Source organism: Peromyscus leucopus, chromosome 2, assembly GCF_004664715.2.
Source record: "Peromyscus leucopus breed LL Stock chromosome 2, UCI_PerLeu_2.1, whole genome shotgun sequence".
Lineage (NCBI taxonomy): Eukaryota > Metazoa > Chordata > Mammalia > Rodentia > Cricetidae > Peromyscus > Peromyscus leucopus.
In genome coordinates this window covers 144117087-144129432 of record NC_051064.1, presented here as the reverse complement: position 1 = coordinate 144129432, position 12346 = coordinate 144117087, and positions in this window count along the sequence as shown.

Here is a 12346-nt window from a genome sequence, read left to right as displayed (position 1 = left end):
CACACACACACACACACACACACACACACACACACACAGCCTCTCACTTTAAGCAAATGCCTTTAACAGAGGCATTTGCTGTGCCTAATCTACGTTACAGGGGAACAGAGGGATTCTGCTTCAGTGTAGGTGGGTCAGTTTCTCCCAACTGATGAATTCAGACTTAAAATAAACTTAAATTTTTACAAATTTATTCTTTCATTTGTGTGTGTGTGTGTGTCTGTCTGTCTGTCTGTGTGAGTGTGTCTACCACACATGTGTGGGTGCCCATACAGGGAATAAGAAGGTGTCAGATCCCCTGGAGCTAGAGTTACAGGTGGTTGTGAACCACCTGGTGTGGGTTCTGGGAACCTAACTGGGGTCCTCTGCAAAATCAGCAAGTGCTCTTGACAGCTGATACATCACCAGCTGAGTGAACGGACCTAAAGGTATAACGATGCAAAGTTTTCCTTCTGTGCCATTTACTAACATGCAAAATAGAGGCACGTAGGCCCAGAGAGCAATTATTAATCTCTAAATGCAAACTTGACCTTAGCCCTTTGGGGAGACATTGTAGAGCTAACAATAACAGCTAAATGTGGGCGTCCTGGCAGTTTGCACATGTGTGGCATTTGAGTCTTCCCAAGTTCTTTCTTATATAGAATTAATTAGTACTGGCAAACAAAAGGTCAGAAGAAACTTAATTCATGTTTTCAAACTTACTGGCTAGAAATTCATTGTATAATTTAACACGATTTTAAAATCTATATTGGATACTTGAAAAAAAAATACCACATCCTCCAAATATTTGTCAACTGCCATGTACATGGTGTGTTGGCTTAATGGGAATCGTGTCTTCTAATGGCTCCCTGCTTTTTTTCAGAATACTAGATAATATCTTATGGAGAGAGTGTGCTTTTGAATGTTTTGTTTGACCCAAGGAATACATTGTATCAACAAAAGAAACCCCCAGTGGCTAGAGTAGACTCTTATTGTTTAAGATTTATTTTGATTTAAGTTCTGTATATATATATGTGACTCTGCATGTGTGTTTGTGCATGTGAATGCAGTACTCACAGAGGACAGAAGAGGGCACCTGATTCCTTGAAGCTGGATTTGCTGGAGACTGTGGGTGCTGGGAACTGAACTCAGGTCCTCTGCAAGAGTGGTATATGCCCTTAAGTGCTGAGCTGTCTCCCCATTCCTAGAAAAAAAGAACAGATTTAAATTTTTTTTGGTCTGATCTGACTTCATTAACTGTGGTGTGGATTGACTTCATGGCCAAGTACAGAAACTGTGGCGAGCCATTATACTTGGTGACTTGGTGTGTTAGTTGATGGCAGCTGCTCCCTGAGTTTTAAGTGACAGTGTGAGTACTTGGTGCAGGCTTGTGGCTGTGCCTGTGTCACCCTGGGTCTGTTGGATGCAGCTCAGAGATGTCATTGGCTATCCTGTAGCCACTGAGAAGAAACGGAGTTGAATTTGCATCATTTGGGGGTCCTCTAGGGACACTATAGTGAATATTGCTGGGAGTGCACTACTCATGAATCCGTGGATTATAAGCATAACTCAACCTGTTTAAGAAGAGAGTTTTTGGTTTATATATGCAGATGTTTTTGGAGAGGCAGATCAAGGCATGGCTGTCTTCAGAGGCTCAACAGTGTCTCCAGGACTAGGTTTCTCTTTAGCGATGGCAGTTCACCATTGGGCAAGCTCTCCACAGTGAAGGCCACAGGTAGCTCCAGGCTTCTGACATTCTTGTGCAGCACAACTCCAGCAGCAAGAGAGCTTCCAGCAACGCCCAGATTTAGGGCTTCCTGATCTGCTGGGATTCTCATGACTGAGTCATCTCCAGCCTGAGGTAGCAGAGCGCACTGACTGATCCTATTTGGCTCATAAACTCATTGTTAAGTTCAAGGGGACGATGGTCAGCTCACCTGGGCCAAATTGCATGAGAGCTGGGTGTGTCTGAGGAGGAAAATGAATGTGTTAACGGTATTGTTAGAGGTTAGAGGAAGGCATTGCCAGACTAAGAAAATAATGGTAAGCTCCCCCTGGCTCATTAGAATTTGGGGTCTGATTCTGCAGTGTATCCTAGGTACCCCTCTCCGCACCCCAGTAGTTCCCTTCTGTTTTGCTGACATAGCTGCTATTGCTAAGTATTCATAGAATGTTCTCCTGTGGAGGTGAACTCTGGGCTTGGTACGAAGTGGACAGAGCACGGGCCTTTACCAGCCATTGTCCACAGTCCATTTGGGGCGCTACACATGATCACATGGAATCATTTCCAATACCTGCTGTCATGGTTCGAATGTGGAATGTTCCACACAGGTCCCTGTGTTTGAACACCTGCTTCTAGGCTGGTCATGCTATGTAGAGAGGTTTTGGAGCCTTCAGGAGGTGGGGCTTGGCTGATGGGAGCAGGTCACTGGGGCTGTGGCTTTAAAGTCTGTTCTTGCATCTGGGTCCAGTCTGAGTGTTCTGCTTCCTGGTCAGTTGCCATATGAAGACCTCTGGAACCTGCTGCCACTGCCACGGACTGAGCCACTCCCACACCCATGCCTTTCCCCATCATCATCAGCTGGAATTGCCCTCACACCAAAACCCAAGTCTTTTCTCCCATACGTTGTTTCTGTGAGAATTTGATCAGGGCTGTAAGAATAGTAACCACCATGCTCTAAGATTAACCATGAGTCATGAGTAAGTTGTGAGCTGTGAGAGAGCAAGAAAGCAAACTCCATTCTGAGACCTGTTGGCACTGTGTGTGAGAAATCACCACCCTTTTTGAAAGGCAAGGGATGCTAGACCCGAGGCTTGAATACAGCATGCTTGGCGTGGGTTGATTGTACGTGGTCACCATGACCAAAGCAACTTGTAGAGAGGGTTTATTGGAGCGTATGGTTTCAGAGGGATAAGTCCACGATGGCAGAGGAAAGGTACCACAACAAGTGGCAGGCATGACAGCAGGAGCAGGAAGCTGAGGGCTCACATCTGGAACCACAAGTACAAAGCCACAGTCCGCTAGGAATGGCATAAGTATTTAAACTCCCAAGCCTGCTGCCAGTAATGTACTTCCTCCGGAAAGGCAGCATCCTCTAAACCTCCCAAACAGCAGCAGCAACTGGAGTCCAACTATCCAAGAACCCCAGCCTATGGGAGGCAGCACATTCAAACCACCACACCTGTCCTCTCCCAGCCACCCCCTTCATCCCTTCCCCACCTGTCTTAGCCACAAGCTTCTACACACACACTCAGCCCAGGGTCCCTTTCTTCCACCACACCCACAGCTTTATCCATCAGCGCCTTCCTCTGCTGGCAGGGAAGGGCAGGAGTTCATGCCCTGCACCATGACTGGCTGATAACTCTCTCCTCCAGAGTTCTCCACCCAAATGGGCCACTGAGATGGTGTGCTTGGTGCCCACTCTGATCAAAGAGTATCATGCTGCCCTTCTCCTGAGGAGCAGGTATTTTTCAGTTTCCTAGTTTAGACCCTGATGAAATGAAAGGCATATAATGGCTAACTTTGGTTAGTAATTTGATGGGACTTAGAATCACCATAGAAACAATCCTCTGGGCACATCTCTGAGGGATTACCTAGATAAGGTTAATTGAGGTGGGAAGAGATGTGGGTGGCACCATTCAATGGACTGGGGTCCCAGAATGAATAAGAAGAAGATAGAAGAAATAATAAGACAGTAATAATAAGAGGTAACAATAAAGAAGATGTGAGCTGAGCATCAGTATTCAACTCTGTTTCTTGTCTATGGATGCAATGTCACCAGATGCCTCACAATCCTGCTGCCCGACCTGGAAATCGTGAGCCCCAACAGCCCCTTTGCTCTTCAGTTGCTTCTGTCGGGTATTTTTATCAATGGAACAGCAATGGAAAAAATAACTAACACATGGCAGATCGTCCTACTCAGACGGGGCCAAGGTCAAAGAATGCCAGGTCCCACAGTTATGGACACCTGTCCCTTGTCACGTGGCACGTTCAGCTTGGGTAGAAGCTTCCCATCACTTCTAGAAATGTCTGAGACTAGATGGTCACTTGTTCTCAACCCATCTCTCCGTAGTCCGGTTTCCCCAGATCTGTAGGACAAAGCCCGTTTCTAGTCTCAGGCCGTATGACCAGGAAGCCCATTTCTTCATAATAGTGTTAAATACCCCAGCCCAGTGGCATGATAAAGCTAAACACGTCAAGGAGAACAGCAGATGGTTCCGTGTAACTAAACATAGGAACCTGTAGCTGCTGTGTGGGACAGGCAGTGAAGGCCTGAGATAATCCACGAAAGGTACGGTAATTTACGCTTGTGTGCCCATCTCTCTTTAGATTTTAGTTTTAATTAATTGGAGCACCAGGGAGATTTGACATCTGATTTCCAGCTGAGTATTTCCCCCTGTGGGTCTCCAGGATTTTGCAATCTCTGAATAGGAAGAGAAACATTTCAGACTGTCATTTGAAATTCTTTGTTTGGAAGGATGCTAATGTCCCCAGCGCTGTCCCTTTCCTGTGGGTGCCTGAAGGTCAGCTGCGTGGGTTTACTCTTCAGAGTATGTAAATCCAGTTTCCTCTGGTGACCACTGCCCTGAGAGGAGGATGATAATTTTGCACTTTTTCGATCTTGGCACCGTGGTGAGTTTACCATTTCAAGCCGTTTTTGCGAGACAGGATCCCCATGTTTGTTTTCTACTGTGTCTGTGAGGGTCCGAGAGTGTGCCTTCTCTGCTTCAACTCTGTTGGGGTTTCCCAGGCTTTGGAGGGCTGCTCTCAGGGGGCCATTCTGTGTACTGTAGAATGTTTAGCAGTATCCCTGTCATCTGCTCATGGGATACCAAAGGCAACACCACCCCACAAATTATGGCAACCCCAAATTCCAGTTCGTGCCAAATATGTCACTGAGCAGTCATACTATGCAAAGGCTTTGCCATTCAGAGCTGGGCTAGTCCCTCCAGGTTATGAATATTGAATCTGATCTTACCCAGGCCTACAGGATCAGTATCTTCTTGGAAATCAGTTTCCAAGAGTCTCCTGTGCACATGGAGCTTTAAGGAGCTTGGTGGCTCACAGACTTAAAGCAGTTCTCAACTAAGGTTTGTGTTAGAGTTTGTCTAAATACGTTGTCTTCAGGTGGTAGTGAGACTATGGTACTTAGTTAAGATGCTACACAGAGTTTTAGGAAGGCTGTCAGGATTATGAACAAGACCCATTGTGAGCCAGGGACAGGATGTTATGGTTTGAAGGTGAAATGTGCCCTTCAGAATTCTGCATTCAAATGGTTCAGTCCCAGTTGGGGAGTACTGTTTTGTGAGGTCATGAAATCTTTGGGAAGTGAGGCATAGCTGGAAGAATTGGGCTACTTGGGGGAGGGCATTAAGGTTTATATCGCAGCCACACTTCCGGTCCTGTTTCTGCTTTCTGACCAGCTCGTGTATGAGCAAGTAGCCTCATTATCATGCTGTCAATAGCATCAGCTATTCCCATGGGCTTGATAGACTGTGTCCTCCAACTGTGAGCCTCCTTCCTGTAAGTTCTTCTTTTGCATATTTTGTCATAGCTACAATAAAAGTAACTAAATCAGAGTGCATCAAAATCTCCTTGACAGCTAATAAAACCCCCTGAAGCCAGGCTTATGGGGGTGGGCGAGAATACTGGTCTTGGCTTTCTCTGAGTTATCATTTTGATGATTCTGATGCTGACTGTGTGAGGGGAATCATTGCCTTAAAATTGCAAGATCAGAAAATGTCAGAGCATTATTTCAAAATTCTAGAAGGCAAATTTTCAAGGAGCAATGATGTCTCGGAAGAAGCCAAGGCAGGTGTTGGCGGCGGTCAGCATCTCATTACCTCTCAAGCATGGTAGGAGATAGACTCTTCACAGTCCCGTGGGGAAAGCCAATCCACTCCAGTGCTGCATCCCAAGTAGAAATTCGGAAAGTATTTGCACTCATGAGATGCAAGCTAGATATGGTTTTCTCTGGGGTCGATATTCTCTGGGAGGAGATGGGATGTGAATAAACATGTTTTTCTTTCTTTCTTTCTTTTTTTTTTTTTTTTTTTGATAAAGGTTCCTCAGGTGCAATGCATCTGCTTGTTCCATGTTGGATAAGCATCGATGTCAGGCACGCGCCTGGACAGCACCGGGTAAACACAGAGAGAATTGATTTTGTATCTTGTTGAGTGAGGGTGGGGGTAGGTGAAGACTGGGGGTTGGCTTTGCTGGAACAGCCGTAGTATTGTGCACGTGATGTGCTCTTACCAGCTTGTTCTTCCTCTGTGACAAAAATTGACTTTTCTTTTTCCCCAGTTCATTAAATCCAGTCATGGTGTTTGTATCTGATCTGAGAGGTTTAAAATCTTTTCCAATAGCGTCACCTTTGCAAATCCACTGTAAGCTTTGTATAACTGTGAGCCTAAGGCTGCAACCATGTGAAAACTGTGAAGGCACAATGAGCAATAACAATCTTCACTATTAAGAAGACTGGCCTGCTATAGAGCCTAAGTCCCCCAGATCAGAAAGCACAGAACAAACCCTGTGGATTTCACATGTCAAATGATGCCATATTTCCAAAATACATTGTGTATGTGTGTGTGTGTGTGTGTGTGTGTGTGTGTGTGTGTGTGTGTGTGTGTGTGTTTAAAGACCCAAGGCCTTGGGTTAGCCTAGTTAGTGACACAAACATGATTAGCCTAGTTAGTGACACAAACATGATCCTTGCTTCTCTCCCACACTGTGACACTATGGCATGAACTTTCAAATGGCTAGAACAGTTAACATCTGGCGTAACAATCTAGTTGTCTAGATTTTACAGACAAAACACATAGTTTTGTGTGATACCAAATATGATAGAATCAGCCATGAATGCTCTTGGTGACTTTTTTTTGTTGTTGTTTTGTTTTTTGAGATGGTTTCTCTGTGTAGCTTTGCGCCTTTCCTGGATCTTGCTCTGTAGACCAGGCTGGCCTTGAACTCACAAAGATCCGCCTGCCTCTGCCTCCCGAGTGCTGGGATTAAAGGTGTTTGCCACCACCACCTGGCTATCTTGGTGACTTTTGAGCAGTGTCCTTATAAAAGCTTTGTCAGCTTGATAGAGCCTATAGTCATCTGAGAGGAAAATCTATATTGAGAAATTATCTACATCAGATTAGCCTGTGGGTATATCTGTGTGGGATTGTCTTGATTGTCAGTTGATACAGGAGAGTCCAGCTCACTATGGGCAGTCTCAGGCTGTATAAGAAAGTGTATTAGTTACTTTTCTGTTGCTATGATAAAACACCACAATCAAAAGCATTTTATGGAAGAATGAGTTTATTTTGACTTATGGTTCCAGATGGGAATTCCATAATGGTGGGAGGAGCGTTGCAGCAGGAGGCTGGAGCAGGAAGCTAAGGGATCACATCTTCTACCACATACCGAAAGCAAAAAGAGAACTGGAAGTGGGGTTGGCTATTAACTGCTCCCAGTGACGAATTTCCTCCAGCAAGATTGCACCACCTTCCCATAACCTCCCCAAACAGTGCCACCAGCTGGAAACCAAGTGTTCAAATCCCTGAGCCTGTGTGGAATGCTTAATATTCAAAACACCACAGAGAGCTGGCTAAGTATGAACACCGAGTGAGCTAGCAAACAGCGTTCCTCCATGGTCCCTGATGTGCTAGATCCCTTGGCTGTGAGTTCTCTGATCACAAGGAAGGCGATATGAAATAGCAGTCAGGCCTGCCTTCAGGTTCCTGTCTTCTGTGCCCACCTCGACTTCCCTCCGTGATGGCCTGCAACCTGCAAATGTAAGCCGCATCAGTTCATGATTTCATGATCTGCTTTTGGTCAGAGTGTTATAATAACAGCAAAAAGGCAACTAGATGAAGCAGGTTGCCTAAGTCCTCTGTGCTTGCAAGCCTTCTTTCCTCTGTAAAACGGGCCACTTTCTTGACTTTGTGTGGCCCTTGAGGGAAATGATGACAGCCACAGCATTAATGCTGATTTGTTTCCTACTAGGTCCACATTCTACTGTGAAGGTACCCATAGCAATCACAGAGGTCCCTGGGAGCTTTATAGTGCATTCTGCAGAAGAGGATGTATGCCTCTCTGGACTGCAGACACTTGGTCTGGGGTGACATAGCCAAAAAGGGACTCAGGCAGGATTCTGACCTGAGCAGTCAGGTTCTATGCATGTGATCTCATGCCTTGATTGGGGCCTGAGCAGTCTGGTTCCACGCTTGTGATCTCACACCTTGGTTGGGGTCTGAGCAGTCTGGTTCCACGCTTGTGATCTCACACTTTGGTTGGGGCCTGAGCAGTCTGGTTCCACGCTTGTGATCTCACATCTTGGTTGGGGTACCTCTCCCAGAGGTCCCTGATTGGAGAATGACATACAAGGGGTTGCAGAGAGGAAGCAGGAGAGAAGACTGAGACATGGGCTAAATAAAAAAGGTCATTTTAAGAAGTTTAGGGGCAGACTGAATGGCAGAAAACCAAACCCAAAGATCCTGTGGCCAGAGTGAAGGCAGGTGAGTGTGATGTACACAATTGGAGCTGGTCCTGCAGGCAGGGCTGACTCTCAAGACCCCTCCTGCTCTGAGGTCTTCTTCAGAGGTTCTCCCACCAGACTCAGGGAAATCAGGGTAGAAAATGATGGACAGCAAATGGGTAGAGATTCACCCTCTGGAACACTGGAGGCCTTGAGTTGTCACAATGAGCTAGGACAATGTTGGCAGCTAATAGAAAATGCAGGGCTTCCAAACGTCCTACGAAGTTTTGGGAAAGTCCTACATTCTGAAACCTTGTCCCATCCAAACAGCCAGGCTCCCCCCCCTCACCCTCAGTGACCAGACAGAAGGAGTCCTGTTTGTCCTTGTCTTTGCTAGAAAACAGACGACAAAATAAAAGTGGGTCCTGGCGAAGCAAGACATGTAAATGGTACCGGCAAGAGAGAGCCTCTGGGCCCATGACCCAGAGAAAGCTCAAGGCAGAACGAGCCTCAACGCCTCCCTGTTTATCAATATTAAAATTAGAGTCAGCTCCAATGCTCAGCCATTGGGAAGCAAATGGTGATTAATCATCTCCATGAAAGTTCACACAGTTGTATCAAGTCATGGCTGAGAAAACAGCATGGCATTATGTTGCTAATACAAAATTCTTTGAAAATATATAAAAAAAAATCACTTGGCTTTGCACATAGGACTAAGAAGAGTCAGCTACACAGACTAGCAAACTCCTTGGAAGTTGTCAGGCTACTGATTGACTCTGCCTATGCATGTATGTGTGTGAGTGCACACTCATACATGTGCCTCCATACATGTGCCATGGCATGCACTCATGTATACAGCACATGTATGGAGATCAAAGAACAACCTCAGGTATCAGTCCTTGCCTTGCACATTGTTGGTGACAGACACTCTTTGTTCACTGCTGCACACTGCAGACTAGCTGGCCCCCAGGCTTCTGGGGATCATCCTGTCTCCATCTCATGTCTCACCATTGGAGGATGGGGTCCGCTGGAAGAGAGGCCAGCTCTTAACCACTGAGCCATCTCTTCATTTAGCCCCTGTAATTCTGTGTTGCAACCAGCCACGTGTGTTTATTGAGCAGTGACATGTGGTAAACATGACTGAGTAATTAAACTTTTTATTTTTGTCTAGTGTTATCTTCATTAAATGGAAGCAGCTGAATGGCATATGGCTACTATATTGGATGGTCAGTCAAAGGTTCTCTTGCATCTCTCTGCATCTTCTGCTCTTTCTAAGTCACATGGTTGCTTAGCTTTAGAACAAATTCCATTAAATTTTTAAAATTGCATTTATTCAGTGTGTATGTGTTTGTGCGTGTATATACATGAGTGCATGCCATGGCACATGTATGGAGGTCAGAGGACAACTTGTGTGAGTCAATTCTCTCTATCATATGGCTTTTGGGCATTGAACACAGGTCTTCAAGCTTGGCAGTAAGCACCCTTTCCCACTGAGCTATCTCATGGCCTTTAGTGAACAAATTTTAAAGCTATGCTGTCTAGATCCTTCAACATGACTCTGGTGGGAAGTAATGTCCAATCTCACTCTGTCCCTTCTGAGTTTGCTTTTTGCTTACAATAGCGAGATGACCCATAGTTATGACACCCTCCCCACCAACTCAACTTTGGGGAAGCAAAGCAAATACGTTTGTACTCAGTAAAAGGATTGTAAGAGGGTTTCAGAGACTATGAATGATGGTGAATTAAAACTCTATATCCCAGGTCAAGCTCCGTGCATGCATTGCTTTATTTAATTCCCAGGACAAAAAGACAGGATGTTTTGTGTTTATTTCACTGATGACTCCAGAGGGTTTCAATGGTGAGTGGCACAAAGCAGATATTCAAGTAAATACCAAGTAAATGGACAAAGACTATTGGTCCTTTTAAAGTAATTAACTAGTTAATTTTGTGTGTTTAGTGTTTTGTTTTGTTTTTGTTTGTGTGTGTGTGTGTGTGTGTGTGTGTGTGTGTGTGTGTGACAGAAGAGGGCATCAGATCCCCTGGAGGTGGAGTTATAGGTGGTTGTGAGGCACCCAATGTGGGTGCCGGGAACCAAACTTGGGTCCCCTGGCCCCTGGTTCTATTTTATAGATGACAAGATTGTGGTGCAGAGTGATTAGGGTGTTGGTCTAGGGAGACCAAGTGGCTGAATAGAAATTGATTAGAAATTGAATAGAAATTGATTAGATGATTAAGCATTATAAGGCTTCTGCAGCTCACCCTGCACCTCTCTGCACTGTGAGTAGTCAGCCTGTGTCACTACCCGAGTGCTTAATATCTGGGTCCATCTTTGTCCCTAGAAGTAGACGTAGCATTTAGATGCAAAGGGACCAATAAGGAGGAAGTTGCTTAGAGATGTCTGTGCAGCTCCTGCGGTTTGCTTTGTTCTCAGGATGCAGGTGCAGAGCAGCAAATCTTAGCCTTTACTGTGCAGATGGCCCTCTTGGGGAATCTTAGTGGCTGCAGGTTCCCATCCACCTGTGCTAGGTCGGGCTGAGATCCTGAGTTCCTCACAAGCATGCAGAGGTGCCCAGGCTGCTGGTGCAGGGGATGAACACAGCCTGACCTTGGGCAGCTGCGGGTTTAACAGTGACACTGTGAGCATGGTGGCTCTGATAGGACACATAGGTGCTGCAGAGGCTCCCGAGGGGAGCCAGGATGTGGGAGGTGATGTCCAAACTGAGACATGAAGCAGGTTGGGAGGAAAGTGCGCTCCAAAGGGAAGGCACAGATATGCAAAGAACAGAATCTATAATCAGATGGGCAGCTGGTGATGTGTGTGTGTGTGTGTGTGTGTGTGTGTACCTACTTGTGAGGCCAGAGGTTGATGCTGGGTATCTTCTTCATCCACTTTCTGCCTTTATTTAATTATTTATTTTGTGCATATATGTGTTAGAAACAGAGAGGAGAGAGAGAGAGAGAGAGAGAGAGAGAGAGAGAGAGAGAGAGAGAGAGAGAGAATGAGGGAACAGGTGCACACAAATACCATGGCATGTGAGTAGAAGCTAGAGGACAACATTTAGAGGTCAGCATTTTACTTCTGCGTCATGAAGACAGGGTCTCTCTTGTTTCTGTGACTGTGCTCCAAACCCTACTCAGGGTTAGCTGCCCCCAAAGCAGTTGTTCTAACGTTGCGACCCTGTAATACCCCCAACCATAAGATTATTTTCATTGCTACTTTGTAACTGTAGTTTTGCTGCTGTTGTGAATCATAATGTAAATGTGTTTTCTTTCTTTTTTTTTTTTTTTTTGTTTTTCGAGACAGGGTTTCTCTTTGTAGCTTTGCACCTTTCCTGGAACTCACTTGGTAGCCCAGGCTGGCCTCGAACTCACAGAGATCCGCCTGCCTCTGCCTCCCGAGTGCTGGGATTAAAGGCGTGCGCCGCCGCCGCCACCACCCGGCTGTAAATGTGTTTTCTAATGGTCTTAGGTGACCCCAGAGAGATCGTGATCCACAGGTTGAGAACCACTGCTCTACAGTTTCTGGTTGGTTCTACCTCCCCTCTTTTCCTTGGGCATGCTGGGATTACAGATGCACATCACTCACTCCAGCTGGATTTTAAAGTGGGATCTGGTGTGGGAGCCCACAGATGTTTCCTAGTGAGATCTGAGCTTGCTTTACCCAGCAGGGCTGCATAAGGGGATGAATTGACCAAGTGTGTGGTTCCCAGGTGTTTGGAAGGGTCTGCACTTGGCTGTGCTAGAGGGAAGTCTTTTGTGCCACTCCATGGCATTTCTATAAATAGCCCCTTGGAAGAGACGGAAGGGGCTGGTGGGTTTTGACCCAGGCCCTCCCAAGGCTATCTATCCTATCTATCTGTCTCTCTCCTCTATATTTCTATCTAAATATTTCTCACTCCTCC